The sequence below is a fragment of the Miniopterus natalensis genome, chromosome 4 (genome assembly GCF_054644295.1).
Source record: "Miniopterus natalensis isolate mMinNat1 chromosome 4, mMinNat1.hap1, whole genome shotgun sequence".
Taxonomy (NCBI): domain Eukaryota; kingdom Metazoa; phylum Chordata; class Mammalia; order Chiroptera; family Miniopteridae; genus Miniopterus; species Miniopterus natalensis.
The window spans coordinates 28,089,474-28,108,383 of NC_142084.1; the positions used below are offsets into that span (position 1 = coordinate 28,089,474).

The 18,910-nt window shown below is 39.5% G+C and overlaps 1 pseudogene; it reads left to right on the top strand.

Moving 5' to 3' along the window:
* Window positions 1-8,770: 8,770 nt before the first annotated feature.
* The window catches only part of LOC148093240 (serine/threonine-protein kinase MARK2 pseudogene), a 196,543-nt pseudogene continuing 186,403 nt past the window's right edge, over window positions 8,771-18,910 (top strand).

Genomic DNA, 18,910 nt, shown 5'->3' on the forward strand with positions numbered 1-18,910 from the left:
GGACCTGCCACCCTTAGGTGCGCAGGACAAAAGCTCCAACCAACTGAGCCACACCGGCCAGGGCTGAAACGTTTAATTATTTTACAAAGATTTAATTTGCAGTATTACTGCCACTACTATTACATTTTAAAATATTTAGTGTGAGCTAAGTACTGTTATATTATTGTATACATGCCATTTAGCAATCCACTGAGTTAGGTACCATTATTGTTCCCATTTTGCAGATAAAGAAACGGAGGCTCATAGCTTTTGAGTGATTAGTGCCAGGACCCACGGAAAGGGAATGGTATGGCAGAGATTGATCCAGAGCTCCTGCTCTCATATGACTGTGGCCCTGCAATATCATATTATTTGACAGAATGCGCTCTGGAAGTAAGCTGCTGAGATTCAAATGTTGGCTAAAACTTTTACGGTGTAACCTGGAAAAACTACTTAACCTCTATTATGAACCCTGTTTCCAGAAACATAAAATCGGATTAAAAAACGACTTGCTTTATAGAGCTTCGTAATGCTTAAATAACACAATAAATTTGAAGTGCTTAGAAGAGTCCTTGACATTAAATTATCATTCACTGAGTATTAGCTATTCCTCCCTCAACCCCCACGCCCCACACCACAGGGTTTGTCCTTTAGCCTTCAAGCATGATATTGAGTGGGTGGCTCAATTAGGTCACTTTTATAACCCCCTCTAATCCTGAAATGATATCACAACACTCTCATACCTGTGTTTTTAGATGTCATTCCCTTCTCTTCTTAATGGCATCAATTTCATTTCCTACCAGCTTTCTTGAGATTTTTATCTGATACTGTGAAATGAACTCCTCCTTTTGTCTTTTGTTTTGTTTTACATATTGAAATCTACTTTTACAAACATTTATGGAATTTTTACTTTTTACCAAAAAACATTTTCATATAAGTAAGCTCATATTCTTAATTAACTTTTAAGGTCCTTGAGTCGGATCCATATGGTGGGCTGCCTCTCATTTCACTGAGCACTATTCTGTTTCTGGGAACATGGCTATCACTCAAAAGATATTCATTAAAATTGGTGATTTTGACAAAAAGAAATGACGGTTGATTTTTCTCTAGAAAAGAGATTATCACATTTTATGGGTTAAAAATAAAGAAAAAATATATATTTAGAGAAAAACCATAAGCACAACTTTAAATAATCTTTAGTTATTCATAAGAGGAATATTGTCATTTTTTTCTTTTTCTTTAAATTTAAAAAGAGTACTTTAAAAAGTGTTGTAGATGGTTGTCATTGTTTTTTGTTTGAATGGCTCCATTGAAGATCATGCTGAAAATGCTACTAATCCATATCCATTAAAATCATTTTCTATGAGTTATTTTGATAAATGTTAATGAAAACATGCAGAGTCTCCTGTCACATCTATTAATTAGGAAATAATCGAACATTTATGGCTTGTGCCTTTTTGAGTTTAATTAGATAGTAAATCATTTCCTAATTAGTGTTTCTCAGAGTATAACAGCTATGTGATTACATTAAAACAGTAATGAGTAATTTATTTTAAATTATTTATGTGGTGAGGGGAAAAATACACTTGCAGCTTGAAATAGATTTTTCAGCACCATACACCAATTTAGTAGTAAAAAGCTATGTAGAAAAAATTTGACTTTGGGTTTATCAAGTTCTAATTCAGGATTTTTCAAATTATATTTAATCACCTGTAGATCATTAAATTAAAAAGCAATATGATGGAGGCATTTATCTTGTCATTTTTATTTTTTAATATTTTAAGATATAAAAGGGTCCTTATTACTCTTTAGTTGTGAGATTACTCAGATGGTTCTGAGTAATTTATTAGTCTTGTATCTCTCCTATTTATTATTTTCTAGTAACAATTCTTTTCTAGAATTATAATTATAGGAATGTGAGTTTTGCTTAGTAAGGCAATAAAGCATCATATTTTTCATCTTTTTATCTTTTGTTGTTTTTTAAGGATCATCCTAATTCATTCTCTTTGTTCACATTTCCTTATTTTCACTTTTGGACCATTGTTTCATATTTTTGGTTAAAATTTTTCTTTAATTTACTCAATGTAAGGATTTTAAATTTTAACTCTTTTTTCTATCACAGCTATTTATTTTTAAAGGCAAGAAACCAAAACGTATCTAGAAGTATGAATGTCAAACTTAAAAGTAAAGCTTCATTTGAAATGTATGTTTTATTATATAGTAATAATTTAATTTCCCTTTAATATGTAAAAAACAAAATAAAGCACTAGATAATATATATTTTATTTTTAAAATTAGCACCTGAGCTTTAACGGAGTATAAAAAATTTAATTGTGTATATAAACTTGTTCAATCATTTTCTTTCTGCCAGATTTATAAATGTCTTAGGACATTTCATTAGATATTGTGGTCATAAGCTTTAAAGCTTTATTGACCCACTGTATGCTGCCTATTCTACTAAAATTCAATGAGAAAATCTTGGGATTTAACAATGAGAGAAGTGATGCATATAGAGCAATTAAAACTGTAAAATGAAACTTTCAACAGAATGAAAAAGCAACCTAATGAGTGGGAGAAAATATTTGCAAATCATATATCTGATAAGGGATTAATATCCAAAATATAGAAATAACTTATACAACTTAGTAGCAAAAATCCGATTAAAAAATGGGCAGATGATCTGAAAAAACAGTTTTCTGAAGAAGACATACAGATGGCCAACAGGTACATGAAAGTATGCACAATATCACTAATAACCAGTGAAGTGTAAATCAAAACCTCAGTGAGATATCACTTCATACCAGTTAGAATGGCTGTTACAAAAAAGATAAGAGGTAACAAGTGTTGACAAGAATGTGCAGAAATGGAAACCCTGGTTCATTGCTGAGGGGAATATAAATTGGTGCAGCCAGTGTGGAAAACAGTATGGAGGTTCCTCAAAAAATTATAAATAGAACTACCATATAATCCAGCAATCTAACTTCTGGGTATGTATCTGAAAGAAATGAAACCACTATTTTGGAGAGAGAGCTGCACTCATATGTTCACTGCAGCATTATTTACAATCGCCGTGATACAGATACAACCTACGTGTCCACCAAAGGATGAATGAATAAACAAATAGTGATTTGATATTTATATTTATATATTTAATTTATATAATGGAATGCTATTCAGCTATAAAAAGAATGAACTCCTGCCATTTGTGACATGGATGGACCTTGGAGGCATGATATTAAGTGAAACAAGCCTGACAAAGAAAAATATCGTATGATCTCACTTATATGTGGAATGAAAAAAAAAAGAGAAAAAGAGAAAAAAAGAAAACAATTAAGTTCATAGAAACAGAGAACAGATTAATGGTCACCAGAGGCAGGGCATGGAGTTCGGTGAAATGGGTAAAGGGTACAAACTTCCAGTATACAATAAATAAGTCATGGGGATATAATGAACAGCATGGTGACTGTAGCTAACAAAACTGTATTGCATATTTGAAAGTTGCTAAGAGTACATCTTAAAAGTTCTCAGCACAAGAAAAAAATTATGTAATTATGTACAATGATGGATGTTAATTAGATTTATTGTGGTAATTATTTTGCAATGTATACAAATATTGAATCATTATGTTGTACACCTGAAACTAATATAATGTTGTATGTCAATTATACCTCAATAGAAAAAAACATTACAAAAATTTTCCAAGAAATGTCAAGAACAAGTCATGTTTTAATGTTAAAAAGCAACCTTTTTTCTTTCAAGCTGAAAACATTGCTCTCCTGTTTCGGTGCATACATGTTTTTGACAGCACACTAAAAATGTTCCCTCCTTCTTCCCCCTGCCCGCAAACTCCCCCTTTTTGCTACCAATTTTCTATGCAATTTAGAAAGAGATTGATGCTTGAGGAAGAAACAATAATGCCTTTTGACTTTCTTTTAGGAAGACACTTCTCACTCCATGCAAAACAGGAACTAGAAAGGGTAATCTGAACGGAGATTCCCTCTTCATATGAAACTTCTCCATTTCCCTTTTGAGACCAAGCCCTATTCAAAAGACACTTTGAAATGATGAGAATAGCATTGGCCAAGGAGTATGGTTCTTATGTCATGAATGCCCAGTCAACCACTTCGCTCTACCATAGTGTTATTGAAAAAAGGAAAATGGCTATTTTGCTCCCCCTACAGAGAAAGAATCCTGGGAGAATAGCAACATTTGACTGCCCACTCTTCAACGCTTGGACAGCCATCAATCATGGTGTTTTCAGCGTACAGACCATCTTCCAAAATGCAACAATGCAGACCTTGAACAATCTCTTCAGCAAGTCAGGACCTCAGGAAGGTGGAGAGGCAGAACTCTCAAAGAAGTCTCCCTTGGGAAAGAAGCAGCATGCTTTATTTTTTTCTCGCACATTTTTCCTTGTATGAGAAACCTGCTGAAGGGGAACGCGATCTTATTTCCAGCAGTCTGTCCATGCCAACTCTCTCATTCAACTTCTCGGTCTCATATCCATAATCACACGATCCTCCCTGACAATGATTGTGTCAGCGCGCTCTACATCCTTCCTCAAAGTTGTTACAGGTCAAGCTCGAATTCCCCTTTTGAACTTTGTAATTCTCAAAACAGTCATCCGGATGCTTCCTTAGCAGTAGCTAGGGTTTGATGGATGCATCTCCCTCAGCTCTTATTTCTCCAATTGCTAAATTGTCTGTCTTTCACTATGGTCCTGTGGATTGAGGATTATACTTGTTTTGATCAATTCATGTCCCTCCAACAATAATTTATTCTGGGGGGAAAATGGTTTGCTACTTTTAGACTTAGCCCCTTTGATTCTGTATATAAATTGACCTAAAACATTATTCTGAGGAATCATGCTGTCAGGCTATTTAGTTTGACTCCTCTTTGTCATGTTGGATCTTTTCTATTGTTTCCATAAACAATGGGAGATGAAAACGCTAATGATTTGAAATAGTTTCACTTGAACTTAGATGCCAATCACTCAAAATCCTATTCTTTGCTACAGAGTAAGAGCAAATTGCCTGAAGGACTGTGAAAGAAGGCTAGGGATTCCTGGACACTAGGGGAGGCATTTGGACTTAAGAGGAAGAAAAATTGTGTTCTATTCCCACCTACTCCAGGAGAGGCCCTCTGGAGCCCCTGGATGTTTTAAGGATGCTGTAGTTGGCCCTGAAACTTTCCTACTGTTGCTATTACTCACAAGCACAGGCCAGGGCAGGGATTTCCATTTTTCAATTCCAACCCCACAAAAACAGAATAAACATGTCATGCTAAGGGCACAAGTAGTTGTTTCCTTGGCTGAGGGGTTTGTGTATTACTGTGAGTTAATCAATCTGAGATCTTATGTAAAAACATAAAAACTAATTTGATATTGTTTTTGCTTAATTTTCATATTCAAATAAAGCTCAAGTTGAAAGAGTATTTGGTAGAGAGAATAAATAAGGTAAATTACACTTTTACTTGATTTCCCCCTAAACGGAACGCCCTAGGATGTGTGCATATGTGTGTCTGTCTCCAGGGTATAAGAAAGAGAAGTAATGTAATGTAGCGGTTGTTCTAAGAGGCTGATTTTATGTTTGTGTGAAAGGAAACTGAAGGAAATTATGAAATTCCTTTCCCAGGAGATCTTTAATAGTTTCATGGGTGCAACTGCTGGGATCTTAATGACAAATTCTGCCTGCAGGCAGGGTAATGGATTTTGAAGACCTCTCATGGAATTTTATGTCCCCAAGAGTATGTGTAATTGAGTTCAGGAGTTGAAAGGAATTAGGATTCAAGAAGTATATTCCCTTCAGGTAAGTTAGTTTTCTGACCTCGGATTTGAATTTCTTCATCTGTAAAGTTGGTGTTAGATCAATGATTCTTAACAATTTTTTATTGTCTAACACTGTCCGGGGTGGTGAAGGGGAAGGGGGAGGTCACAACTCTTCTAAAGCCCATCCATTAATTCTCTGGAGTCCATGGGCCTTACCTTAAATACTAAAATTAGTGATTTTTAGGGTTGCATACCATAGTATGATTCCTATATTTAAAACATTTTGAGTGTATTAAAACATGACTGGGACACTTCTGTTCTTAGGAAAGTGATAATCTTGTATGGAAGACAATGTGCACAGATAGAAAAGAGAGAATAACTGCATTTGGTGGGCTCGTCGTGGGCTTCGATGCTCACTGTGCCGGGAGTGGGAGAGACTGAAAGCAGCCGAGTAGACTCAACTCAAGGAAAAACTGTTCTAGGTCGAGGCAAGAAGCACAGGAAAATAAACGGCCAGAAACTCCCGACCGTTTACTGTCAGAAACATCAGACACTTTTTTTTTTTTAACCTAAGGGAAACTTTATTTAGTCTTCTTTTTAAAGCAATGGGGTTTAAAAATGAGTTGAGGTTAAGAGAGAAGAAAGAACATGGTACCTAAGAGTGAGACAGACAGACAGACTGTTATAGAAATAGATTTGTGTGTGTATTAGTCAGGAAGATAAGTTTGATGTATGTATTAGACTTGACATAAGTAACTCCATTTTGTGTGACTGAGTGTAACTGTGAGGCCTGCTGCCACGGTAAGATTAACACTTTGTAGCCCCGGCCTCCAACCAGGCCCCGCGCTCTGTAGGACCCCATAGGACACACTGAAGACGCACCACAACCTTCGACTCAACTGTTAAAAGCAGGGGCTTTTCGGCCACATCCTTGGACGCTTGTCTGCCCTCCACAGACTTGGTCCCCAGCTCGGGGAAGCTGCGCCTGCCTTGCTCTCCCTGCACCTCTCTGCAGTGACCCACCCCAGACCTCCTGAGTGTCTCTCGGCGGATCCTCCGGGGGGCCTGCTGGTGCCGAGAACCATCGGGAACTGGTAAATCAACCCTGTGGGATTTGCTTTATGTACGTGTCTGTCTCCCTTCTTGAACTTGAGTTATTGGCTGGGTCTCATTGAACCAAAGTGTCTCTCACCCTCAGGTGGTATAGCCCCGTATTGGGAGTTAGACCACCTGCGTTTAGGTCTGCAGAGGAACTGGGACAGACACAGAGGGGCCGGCTGCAGGCCAGCCCTTCTCCAGCGGGAACCGGCGGCCCGGAGGCGGTTTCTCTAGCTGTCTGCTCGGGGTCCTCTCCGGCCGTGGGGTGGCCTCCGCTCCCTCGCTGGGCTGGCTCGGGACCAGGCGGCCTCCGCGGCCACCTCGGAGTCGGCTCCGCTCCGGGGGCTCAGGCCCGGCTGTGCGGCCTCCGCGCGCGGCCTGGGGCCATCCCTGGGCGGCGGGCTCATCCGCCGCCTCCGTCTGTTTCTCAAACCGCTTCACCGGGTCCGAGAAGCATCTCCGCCTGGAGGTCAGGTCCGCGGGTAGCTGGTCCTTTGCCCTCAGGACCGTCGGGTCGCGGCTTCCTCAGGCGGCTCCGCTCCGTGACCGGCCTTCCCTGCCTCCGGCTTCTTCCCGAGCCCCACGCCCCTGCTCTCCAGCCGCCGGCGGTCTTTGAGGGGTTCGCCGCTGGCCCGGGGCCCGCTCTGCGGCTGAGCTGGGCCGCGCGGCGCCCTCAGCGAGGCCCCCGCCCGGCACAGGCCGGCGCGGCCCGCTCCACGTCCGGTCGCATCCGGTCACCTGTGCGCCGCGCTCAGGGGGCTCCGGGCTTCCCCTCCCTGGGCCTGGGCAGCGCTTCAGGAGCGGGGCCCCAGCCTGTGTCAGGACTTATCCTCAGGGCGCCCCTTGAATGGGGGTCCCCACTGCTCCATTTAACCCTTGTCACGGTACGGACTCAGCCTCGCTGGGTCCCCGGCTACAGGCGCGCTGAGGAGGGGGAGGCCCCTCGGGAGGAGGAGGCCGCGAAGCAGGAGGAGGCCCCTCGGGAGGAGGAGGAGGCCGCGAAGCAGGGGGAGGCCCCTCGGGAGGAGGAGGAGGCCGCGAAGCAGGGGGAGGCCCCTCGGGAGGAGGAGGAGGCCGCGAAGCAGGGGGAGGCCCCTCGGGAGGAGGAGGAGGCCGCGAAGCAGGGGGAGGCCGCGGAGGACAAGGTGCCGCTGCACCCCAGAATTCGCTGTGCCCCACTCCGCCACCCCGCGGTCCCGTCGCCTGGGACCTGCACCACTGGAGTGTCATCGCTGCCGCCATAAGTGCCACCCGCTCAGAGGTGAGTCCTCCGCGGCCACAGGCCCAGCGGCCTGCCCTGGCGCCGGTCGGGGATTTCTGGGTCTCCTTGAGGGAGGTCGAGGCCGTTCTCTCCCGGTTTCCTTGGTGGGGCGGCGGGCCGCTGCCGGCGCCGTCAGAGAAGCCACATTCCAGCGCCCAGGCCGGCCCCTCAGAGTCGGAAGTTGCGCCATTGGCCCTTCCTAGGACGTGGCCCCTCCGCACCCCCGACGGGCTCCCGGCCGCGTGCTCGGGGCCGGGTTTGCCAGGGGCCTGCTCTGCGAGGCACGTTTTGGCCGTCAAAGCGACAAGTCCCAGCAATGCAGAAAGGGAGCCAGCTGTGCAATTTCCTGGAAGACACCCCCCCCCCCCAGGAGGGTTAATTTAATTGCAGTTAATTTAATTGCAAGGTAACTAGCCAGCGCGTGAGGATGGGGCCTGCTTTTGGACAAGATAATTCTGAATAGACAGGAAAAAGAGTGGAGATGATATACTACGTAGAAATCTTTCTCAGTCAGGGGAAAAGGGCAGCAATGGCGGCCTACCGGGCGGTGGTTTTGCCTGCGGAGTCAGGGAACCCTGTTGGTCTCAAACATTATTGCAAACTGTGGGAGAAATAAAGAGATGCGTTAGAGAAAGCACACAGGTATTAATCAACATAAGGGCGGTATGCCCGTAATTGAGAATTGTGGCAAGAGCCCTCAAGATGATGACGACTTTAGGTGCGGGTGACTCACTGGCGGCGTGACGGCCTGGCCTCAGCTTTGGGACGGTGAGGGCCGCAGTGTGGGTGTGTTAACCGGGCTTTCCAGGAGTGAGCTCTTGAAGTAACGGACCACAGGGAGAAGGCTGAGATGGTTCAAGACGGATTTAAGAAACATGTCCATCACAACACGGATGTTTTACTTGACTTTAGTGCTGCTCTCACACATTCATTTAGAATTTTAGTGTTTAAATTTTCTTCCCTGTAAGACACATTGTTTTCCTCGAATTAAAGCTGGTTATTTAGTTAGCTATTATGTTCCTTCTAACTAAGGTCTTGGAAAAATAGTCATACTCGTTGTAATGGGAATCCCTTCAATTTGTAGTAGTCTGCAAAGTACAAATAAATTAAGTTTTTGTTTTATAGTGAAAGCATTAAGCTACATAAAATGTTATTAGGAGAAACACTACCGGTCCTTAAAGCCACAGAGTTAATTTTTTATATTTATTTATTTTTCACATCGATTGTAAACTGGTGCAAATCCTGCCATATGATAGTTATGTCTAGTTTCTGGTATAAATTGAATATAGTTTTGGGACCAAGGACATACTTCAGGAGATAGCAATTCTGTTCATGTTTGTGTTGAAAATATTCCCATTGATAGAAATATATCTATAATAAAATAACAACATGTCTCTCAAAAACCTATTCTTCAGTGTCTTGAGGACAGACTTCAGCAAGTGTTGTTTATCATGAGATTACCTGTGATAAATACACTCCAATGGGTAGAATTTTCTAAGTGTTTAGATTCTTTTCTCACTATTCCAAGGCATTTTTGACATCTTCATTTTTTTTTTTTTTTTTAAGTACAGATCACTGTTGAGATTAGGTTTTATTAAAAACAGCCAGGGAAACAAATTAGAACCACTTCCAGCTGCTTGTGCTTGCTTATTGAATTCAGACTCTGGTAAATGCATGTGTGCATTGATAAATGAACTCATTCTAAGATTATGTTTCTCCCTATTTGGTGTAGTTCCCTGAGAAGCTATTCCCATATATTTCCTTTAGTGTGTGTGTGTGACACAAAATTAGAAAACCTGGCAGCATTTTTGGATGTATAAGTCCTCCCCTCTCAGATTTGACTTTTAATTGGCCCTCAGGACATTGTGGAAACTGACTATAGTTAGAGGTCTGGATGGGCATGGGTCTTTGGCTAGAGTTTATGTATTAAATTGGGTACCAGATTTCAAAGGAGAGACCAGAACTCCAGAATGCTAGAAGCCAAGGAATGGGGCAGAGACCTAATTTGCTGATGCAAGGAGGGAAAGCTTATCTTGATTGGCTGCATGACTCGATGATAATCCAAAGATGTCATCTTGAGAGGTATTTGGTTGTTTGATAACAAGGTCCCTAAATCCGCATCAGTCAGTGGCACTCTAAGATCAAAACTGATCTGTGTAAACTCTAATCTTGGCTTCTTTCCCATTTTTCAAGTCCTTCCTCAGATGTCACCTTCTCTCTGAGACCATCCCTGCCATCTTATTTCATATGTACATACCCCTACCCAGAACTTTATATTCCCCAAAGCACATGTTGTATCTATCCATTTTAATGTAATAGGATCTCCTGGAAACAGAGAAGTTGAATATCCCTAAGGATGGACCTAACACAGGCCCAGCACTAATGAGGCATTCTTCAAGGACGCACAATTTAAGGCAGGGGTGGGGAACATCTGGCCCACTCATGAGCTGTGAAAGGCCCGTGAAATCATTTGGTCTGGCCCTGCCAAGGCAACTGCAGGTGGGACTCAAAATTCAGTAAATATAGGAGCTTTCTTCATAGCCAAGTTTTAAATTGATAACTTTGTATGGCCCTTGAGTGATGTTATAAATATCCAAATGGCCCTTGGCAGAGAAAAGGTTCCCCACCATGGTTTAAGGGGACACTAAATAACTCAGTAGTCAAGATAGAAAATATTTTAATGCAATAATTGCAAAACATCGTTAATGCAAAATAATACATGCTAAATAAAATATGTGAATATTAGAAGTTCAGAGCAAGAGAAGTTTTCCCACCTGGTCCTGGCTGTTCATGCTACTTATGTCTTGGGGAATTGATGTTACTAATGCATCTGATAAAGATCTGCATGGAGTTTGCCACAAACCCTGTTAGGAGGATAGCAGCGGAAGCTCTGGGTTTTAAGAGCAAAAGCCACTAATTTTTTTGTCAATTATTGTATCTCTCTGTCTCTGAATTTTGGCAATGTCCATCTCTCCCAGTTTAGAGATGGAAATGCCATATACAGGCTTTTCCAGCTTTATTTGCAGCTAGTATTGTATGCACAACTAGGATATATCAATCAGATATTCTCACCCCAGGCTTTAATATAGGATCTAAGCATTGAAAGAAGTAGGTGCCATGCACAGTTTATTTTGCTGTGGGAAGAAGGAACTCTTTAGTTTCCAGGGCCAACAGTAGCTGAAGCTCTAGTGATAAGGTCTGCTCACAGACGGCAGCAGTGGTGACTTTACTGGACAATTCTGAATTATGATGTCAATTCTGAATACATGCATAGCCTCCAAACCTAGTTCTTTGGCCTTCCTGAAAGTTGTATGAGCTACCCTTGTACTTTAATTTCTTGTTTCTGATTAAATTATCAAAAGATTATTTCTGTTACTCACAGTTAAGAGCCTTGACTTATACACCATTGATTGAGTACTGCCAGATGAAGAATAAGTGTAAGTTTTAACCTTTGATAAAGTAGTTTGGCCTATTAAGAGAAAATATATTTACTTTTCCCCCTTAAATTATGCCTGGAAACTTAGGCATTTAACTTATCTTCCTCCTTTCTGTCCATAGTGACTTGTACATGTAATTTGAATTGCATAAATACTGTTGGCTGAATGAACAAGAATGTGACTCATGCCATTAAGTAAAATCACCTTTTAAAATATATCCTAGATCCTTAACTTACCACCTATTCTGTATAAACAAATAAGGAGTAGTGAGTATTTGAGCAAAGTTAGAGTGGTAGCCAGTGTTATAGCACTGAGAAAGTAACCAAGTAACCCAAGACAAGTGGGCATGTATATAAAATAAAAGAAATATATTTCCCTTAGAGGAACAAACCATATATTCAAGTATAGTCTGGACTCTAGGATATCTTTTGAAGCAATAACCAAAGTTCTACAGCATTGAGTCTGAGAAATTCACAATTGTCCCATGTGCACTAAGCATGAGGAAGCTTTGCAAACACCTGGGATTAGTCCCCTCTGGGTCAGGCTCCCTTTCCTTCTACCTGCCTCTAGCAGGTTCCTGTGGGCTTTCTTGATTGTTAAATCTTCCTGGCTTGGCTTTCTGAGTATGGTGTGATTAAAAGGGATAGATGCTAAGAGGAATAAAGGGCAATGGCAGGGTTGTTGGTGGCAAAGGCAAGTTCCTCAGTGGTGAATGAATCTGTGTGTCTGCTGCATTGGTGGCATGTACATTTTGCAATGAGTGAGAAAGCTGCTTGGGGAGTATCCTGAAAATCTTAATGAAGACAGACTATATTGATTTCTGTTTGCTCCTTCATGTTTAGCTGTGGGTTTCAATAGCAACAAAACTTTCTGAGGCTGTGGAAACTGGTTAGTGAAGCTGCTGATCAGGTGCTCCAAGGGAAACAAGCACAAACCTAGTTAATGGTTTCATGTAGCTTCTAACTAAATGTGTTTCTCCTTCAGCATCCTGTTCCTTTACAGGGAATGAAACACCATAGTGCCATGTTATCGATGAGTGTTATCCCCCCCCCCCCTCCCCGGGGAAGAAGAAACTAAAGTTCTGTTAATGCAGCCAGTACCTCAGCAGACTCTGAGCTTTGGAGAAGTGGGAAGGACTTTTAGCCAGCAGTTTTAAGAGCAAAGTGATACACTGCGAGGACAATAACACAAGTGACACATTCAGAGGTGATAAATGTGTCTTTTTGGAAACTCAACCCAAAAAGTAATAGCCCTGGGAGTGGCTCCTACCTACTTCTGACAGAAAAGGCTTTTCCCTTGGATCTACAAATGGCTATCTTCAATCAGCCGTGGTTACTTTTGGCAATGTTTCTGCAGTTGCCACCCCACACCACCCCATCTCCTCAATGACATCAGGTCAACAGCAATACAGGATAATCATTGGAATTCAGAGCTGGCATCAGAGCTGGTAGATCTCCTTGTGTATCCTCTTATCCTTGCCAAAACAATCACATTAGTCCTGTTAACAGCTTGCCAAATCAGCCAGCCTAGTAAACTCTGCTGTCTTAGAAAGGAAATCTAGACATTCATATTGGTTCATATTGTTTTTCCTCCCTCAGTGTGATCTTGGGAACTTTGCCAGGGAGGGTCTGTCTGATGGCTGTCCTCTGATGATGCCATGTGAAGTTTCTAATAAGCTGACATTTCCTGTTGCTCAGCTGCCATGTCTGAAGGCCAAACCAAACAGTGTTTGGACTCTTTGGATCCCAGACTATGTTTTTGTCTCTTTCTCTTCCTTCTCCTGACCCAGTCCTCAGCTCTGTCAACCCTCTGTTTCTCCATCTAGCCTGGGTAGATGTGCAGTACAAAGGTCAGATGGCAGGCACTGCTTTCCTACCAGACTGAACCTGTTGAAAAACCCTTGAGAGTAGAGCCGCCTAGGCTATGATGCTGGGTGGAAACATTGGCTGGAAGGCTTTTCTGTGAGACGGAGGGGCCACTTTCTGAGAAGACAAATGGGAGCATGTCAGTTGGTTAGAGAAAGAGGCAAAAAACTTTTCTGTTTCAAAGATCTTGTGATTATTAATTGAAACATATGAGTAAAGAATAAAAATACTGAAATTAAGAAAGTAAAAGTTGGGGGTAGGAAATTAAGAGGGAAGTTGCCAGCTCAACTGGCCTAAACTCTCATTTGCAGTGTCTCTTACTATATCACAATCAATGGTAGGTTATATCTTCAGACCTAAAAATGAGAGCCCTGTAGAATAATTTTAGAGTTTGAATTTGTTTCTTAAGAATGTGGGTTAATTCATACTAATAAGGCTGTTGAGTTGACTGCCCACCTCCAGAGTGGGCAAATGGCACCTCTGGAGTTGGGCAGGTATGTATGACCTGCACAGCTCTCTGAAGCAGCCTAGTACATGGACACTCTAGGGTCAAGCTGTTAGTATCTTATGTGATATTGACATCACAGGAAAATATTTTGCTCTGTGTGTGGTGGGGCTTGAAATGAGATGATATGTAAAATATAGGGAGAATCTAGGATATGATTTTCATCCAAGATTTTGATGGTAACATACCTACTGTATAATATCTTAGCCAAGGTATCATGACCCTAAAATGTAAGCAACTATTTATCATTTTTCCTCAATACTTTTCACCAAAATACCCCTACATAGGGATATTCAGATTCTTCTAATTCCCTTATTTTGTTTCCTCTATGTTAGTGCTTTCCCAAATGTCAGGAAATGTATTTATTGTTATTGCAGTGAGAAATCAGTATTTTTCTTGAGGATGACCATTTTCTCAGAACTAATAGATCTGACTCCCTCCTCTGTGTGGCTTCATCAGGAAATTTGGGCAGTTTTCTCTAAATTCATAATCTAGTCTGCAGTGGTTCTTCTTTATCTTTTTCTTGTATTGGTTTTGATGGAGTAGCAAACCAAAATGCCTAAAGGGTCCAAGCAAGTATCATAAATTAGCGAAGGAAGTAATCTACAGATAAAAACCATTCAATTCTCAGCATTGGGGTTTGTAAACAGTAGGCAGGGGCAATAGCGAGGGATTCATATTTGGGGAAATATTCTACTCTGACTTCAGAAAGGTATATGGTTAAAAGAATTTAATGGAGAACCCCTTCAAGGAATCTAATCAAAACCAGTTTTGTTCTTGCTTTTAGAAAATGTTTTCTTAGTTCTTACTCAATTTGCATTATACAAATTTATTCTCACTGGTTTTCTTATGTGCATGTTACACTACTGGCCTTTCAAGGCCTTTACATGAACATCTATCCTTTCACCAGGCACTTTACAATGGTAGAAGTACCCATTGGATGGCTGATAAATTACTTAAGCTTGCTCTCTTCTCTAAATAATATTACCTAGAAAATGGGGATTTCAGAACTCATTAACATTTAGGTACTCTTCTAATATAAGTATGAAATCTGTAATCACAGGGATTTTGTTACTTATTTGTTCTCACTGATATAAAATGAAGGTGAATAAGTATAAAAATTAAAGAAATACTTTTGCTTGGGCCATATACAGGGTGGGACAAAAATAGGTTTATAGTTGTGAGTATGTGAAACACAGAGTTTATTCTTGTATTATTATTTATTAATTATTGTATTATTTTCCATACAAATAAGTATAAACCTACTTTTGCCCCACTCTGTGTAATATGATATTACTGAGCTAATCAGAATATATATCATGGCACTTTTGTCACTGTTTATCTTCCTTTGTATTAAAATATGAAATGATATGTCAATAAATAATCAGTGTGGTATTTTCAAGTGAGGAATGTGGAAATCTAAAATCATTGTGTATAGAAAATGCATAAGTAAGTACACTGAACTGGAGCTGGTCAACTTGAGATTAATAAACGTGCAATAAGTGTAAAAACTGAAAAAAGTTATTAAGTAAAATTATACTTTTATCTAAGGTGTTTAAGAGGAAGAAATCTTTATGTGATTATACCCTTTTTTGGGGAAGAGTGAATTCCTGGGAGTTGTCAATGGCTCACCTTACCACAAAAATATCTTTAATGAATAATAATATATTTATTTCTATTTCAAGTACTAAACTTTAAAAATGTATCAGAAGTATTCAGCCTGAAAATGACTAGATAGAGCATAAAAAGTCAGATATAAATAGTGAGAAATTTTGAAGAAGACTTAGCAGCAAGTAAGGATCAAATACTACTTGTTGCGTAAATCATGTTTCATTTGTAGAACTTTGTGAAACACTCTGAAACTCACCTGGTTTCAGTTTCAAATAAACCTGAAACTCAGGGAGGTTCAACAAAAGCGTTGCCAAGTTTCATGAACTTTCATCAAATGTGGGCTTATTTTAGTGTTGTTGTTTTTTAAGTTGGGCTAGTCAATAGTTTTTACCATGTTTAGACTAGATTTCTTTAAAAATGAAAACTTGCAGATGATAGCCAAAGGAAGCTAAAATGCAAACAATCTTATGCTTTTTATCAATATAATCTAGTGAAATCTTTAAAAAAAAATTTCCACTTAAAAAAAAAAATTTAAGTCACTTTTGGCAGAGCAAAAATACCTTAGTTTGCTACTCTGTCTTTTCTGTGTAGAAATCTCACCAGAATTAATAATATCAATGATCCTACCTTTTGTGAAAAATCAATAGGCATGCACATAAGTGCATTTATAGAGCAATGCTATCAATATTTATTATTCAGTTACTTTTTATAATGTGTTACAACTGTTGTATATCATTTAATCCCCACTACAGTTCTCTGTGGTAGGTCCTTGTACAGACAAAAATAAGGTTCAGAAGAGATTAAATAATTTGTCCAATGTCATGCCCCTAATAAATTGCAGAACAAAAAGTTTAACCCAGAGAAAATAACAGAAACAAAACTCTCAACCACTATAATATTGTGGCAGTCACTGCTAGCTACCTACTCCAAATCTATTCTCTCCTTTTTTTCTGAGATTTCGGCAATAATGGCTGAACAGAAAAATAGAAGGAGCTTGGGTGTTTGATAATTTCATTGTTCTATATAGCAGCCTAGTTCTTCCTACTTCTAGATTTCTTATTACCCAAGAAAAGTAAATGCCTTTTCTTATCCAAACTCCATTGTATTAATTTCTAAAGGAGCTAATGATACTGCTTCTCACATTGACCTGTCATAATTATAGGTGTAGAAAAGACAGTCACTCAATGTCCAACACAAAATCTGAATGTATTATTTGCTAAATCAGGCAGTGTTATGTTATACTTTTAAGGCATAGTCTTTCTAAGAAAGAGAGCTGGATCTTACATATAGGCTTGGGAAGCATGATGGACTGATGGACTTTCAGAAGCAGGAGTATTTAGAGACTGGCTAATTATTTAGCTACAAAAATGATTATTTCAGTGAGACTATGGCTGATTAGTTGATTTGTAGAAATATACTTACTTCAGTGATGCTGCCCCAATTTGGCTGACTTTAGAAACAACCAGTTGTCACTGATTAGCTGGCTTTTAGAGGCATGGATACAGAAGTGAGTTTTCATTCATTTGATGGAATATTTAAAAATGTAGTTCTGGTGGTCACTTGTTGCTATGGCAAACATATTTCTTTTTCTTTTTTTATGTTTTTATTGATTTTTAGAGAGAGAGGGAGAGGGATAGAAAGATAGAAACATTGATGAGAGAGAAACATCATCGATTGGCTACCTCCTGCATGCCCCCCACTGGGGATCAAGCCCAAAATGGGGGGGCATGTGTCCTGATTGGAAATGGAACCAGTGACCTCTTGGTTCATGGATCAATGTTCAACTACCGAGCCACACCAGCTGGGCAGGACAGAGATTTCTTATTGTCAATAAGACTGGTTCAGATTGGAGGAAGAGCACCTAGAAGTCACAGTAGTCCTGGAGTTCCTAGACTAGATTTGCGGCATATTTATTCTTATATTTTGAACTTATACCAAAGGCATCCATGTTGTTTTTGTTTGTTTTGTTTTGTTTTTCAGAATGTAAACTACTCTGCACTTTATACTGTTAATGTAAAAAATCATGCTGTTATGTGAATAGATAACTGAAGTGAAAAGAAGCTTTAAAAATGTTTTTTAAGCCCAGCCGGGCTTGGCTCATTGACCTAGGATCCAGGAGATCTCAGCTCTGTTCCCTGTCAGGGCTCATGCTGGGGTTTCGGGCTGGATGCCCAGGGTGTGTGTGCAGGAGGCAGCCGATCAATGACCCTCTCATCATTGATATTTCTATCTTTCTCTCTTCCTCTCTCTGAAATCAATAAAGATATATTTAAAAAAAACCAAATACGTTTTTTAAAAAAACTGGTTTCCAACCAATTGAATTACTTTTATTAAAAAAATAAAATCTCAGATGTTTCTCAATCTCTAACTTACCTAATATATTTTTTGAAAGCTTCAAAAATAAAATGTTTATAGATTATTTGGTCTTAGGATAGAATAAATAAGGAACTGTGATATGCAATGCAAATGGAAATTTGAGATATTTAAGATGATTCAAAAGAGGAAATAAATCAGTCATTAATTTTAGCTCTAATATACAGTTGTTTCTAACGTGAGCAACATATATACTTATTTTCACTTAAATTTATCAATATATAAGCAGTAATTATATAATAATCCATATTTTTAGAATAATTAAATTTAGTGTACAAAATTAACCTAGAAGAAACAATTTTCCACAATATACTTTAGTATAGGATTTCAATTTATGGCTTATTTTTGTCCTTGGAGGTCACTTTGGTATGTATATTGCTTTTAGAAAGAGGAATTTCAAATTGAATAAAATCATTGTTTGAATTTTTAATAAAAGCAAGCATACAGTGTAACATATCAATTTTCTTAGAATAATAAAAGAAGTAAATATTAGGTAAAAATTTAGGTGTATAATCACTAATAATGGCAATACTTCTACATTTGGAAGCATTAAAATATTAATTTAATTGCTAATTAAACAGTCTGAATGCAACATGTTACTTTGTTTCTTTGCTGTGCTATGTCACACTGCTTCTTAAACTAAGTTAACTTAATGAGCAGCCCAGTCATATAAGGTTGTCCACTTACTTTGGTCCTCTGAAATGGATATGTATATTTTTAGGTCAGATGTTCCATTTTCATCCAAATTTCTTCTACTTCAGTTGTAGATAAAGATCATTGTTAATAGCGAAACACTATGAGAATGGCTATAATACAACATGGAGAAAAGCAGAGTGCTAGCATCCCTTGACTCTCCCTGAATAAATATTTGATTAAGTGTGACAGTTGATGGAAACTAGTATTGAAGAGGAAGGAAACTGATTCCTTCATTACATAATTTATTAATTGAAGGCATAAATTGTTTATTGACAGTCTGGTGTTCATAATAAAGATGCCCCAGGCTTGAGTACTATC